The sequence below is a fragment of the Haliaeetus leucocephalus genome, unplaced genomic scaffold (genome assembly GCF_000737465.1).
Source record: "Haliaeetus leucocephalus isolate CR32 unplaced genomic scaffold, Haliaeetus_leucocephalus-4.0 Scaffold450, whole genome shotgun sequence".
Taxonomy (NCBI): domain Eukaryota; kingdom Metazoa; phylum Chordata; class Aves; order Accipitriformes; family Accipitridae; genus Haliaeetus; species Haliaeetus leucocephalus.
This window is the reverse complement of record NW_010972886.1, coordinates 15,733,092-15,734,949: the sequence shown is the minus strand read 5'-3', so window position 1 is coordinate 15,734,949 and position 1,858 is coordinate 15,733,092.

The following is a 1,858-nucleotide window of genomic DNA, read 5'->3' as shown; positions in this document are numbered from 1 at the left end:
CGCCCCCGGCTCCGCCCGCCGCCTCCTCCCGCCGCCGGTCAGCCCCGCCGCTCCCCTCCTTCACACATAGGCACGGGCGAGCCGGGCTGTGCCGGTCACCTCCGCACCTGGGGGTGTCCCCCGAGGCTGCTGGGGCGGGAGGGGGGGGAAGCAAATGCGTGTCCTGCGTGATTTTCCGGGGGGACCGCGCCGCGGGTGACAATAGCCAGCTGCTCCTGGGCTCAAGCCGCCTTTCGGGGTTGGCTGCCGTACCCGGGCGTCCATACGTTCCCGTGCGAAACGTATATAAACTGGCATGTGTGTGTCTGTGTACCGGAGAGATATACATATATGGGATTTGATTTATATCTAATAGCACGCATAAAGCTTTTCAAGGTGGCTACAATGTAAAAAGTAATGACTTTATTACCCCTGAAAGGTTCTGTGGTTCACAGTTAACAGTCCTCTGAATTACAATTCATTACGCAGTTGCGCGCTCTCTGAAGCCAACCTGCATCAGAATACCTATCTGTGGTTATTCCCAATAAATAACAGGCAGCGTTTCATTGATTTTCTTTAAAAAATCATAGCAAATTAAGCACTTAGTTACAACTAAATCTGCTTTATTATCATACCGTGTTTGAGATTCCAGAGGTGACTTCCCAGACCGCATCTTAAAACCTACAGTCAGGAGCTAATTTTACAGATGCTTTCATGAATGGCAGTGAGGATGTTCCTACCATTAGCATGCCCTTAATTCCAGCACCGTAAAATGCCTCGAATTAAATGGAAACTCGCTGCCTTAAAAACAATATTTCATCCTGGCTGGACAATTATTAATATTGGCATTTGATTGCAATAGTGCTGTGCCCCCCCCCCCCCGTCGTGTCGTGTCCCCCCCCAGCGCTTCGCATTGTCATGTGATTGGAGGGAGATAACAAACCTCAAGAAAGAAAAGGAGTCAGAAGACATTTTTAACACGGCATAACCGCAGATTAATAATGCAGGTGGGTTTGTATTTTATTGTATTTTTAGGGGAAGGGAACGAGGCTGTTTAACGAGCAGTCGTGGACACAAAGTAACTATATTTACAATCCTTGATGTGGCTTTCGGTGGGTAATAAATTATGACAATATTAAAATTATTTTCTGGCAGCCCAGTTAACTGCGCTGGGGACCGTAAAGCCCTTACTGATTCCATTTATGCCTTGTAATTACGGTCCACGGGCTCTCTCTAAACCCTTTGGTGTATATTGTGTGTAAACTTTTAGCTAATAGACCTTTTTTGAATGGAGGGACTTTTCTCGGTACTTCCTGCAGTATATATTCTGTCTCTGATCTCTGTATTTAATGGCCAAGTCCTGGTTTATGCTTTATAATGTGTTGACAAGTTTTCTAACAGACTTTCTGAAATAATGCACATATATTCACGTCGGTTAGAAACTCCACAGTATTTTTAGAGTCGAGTAGATCTATATCCTAATGCACTGAGAGGGAGTGTAAATCATAGAGGATTTCATAGCCCTTTCAGTAGTTTTCTGTATGAAGTATGAGCAGCGTGGCCTCCAGACGTAACCTTTTAGAAAAAAAGACAGTGCTTTTATTTTATGGTGTAAAGTGCTTTTAGCTTCAGGGCTCTGAACGTGAATGTGGTCAACAAACAGCTCTTGCGAGGGAGTTTGCTACAGCCTCAGCCCCAGCGCCGGGCGCTGCCTTCGTGATGGGGAGGCTTACGGGGCCACCTCGGGCCGCAGGACCGGGCTAGTCGCCCCCCTCCCCGAGACCCGTTAGCCCCAGAAAGGCCGCCCCGTTCCAGCCGGCCCCGAGGTGCCCGCTCCGCTCCGCGCTGGGCGGGGGGGGGCTCCGCGCCCCGCCGCCCC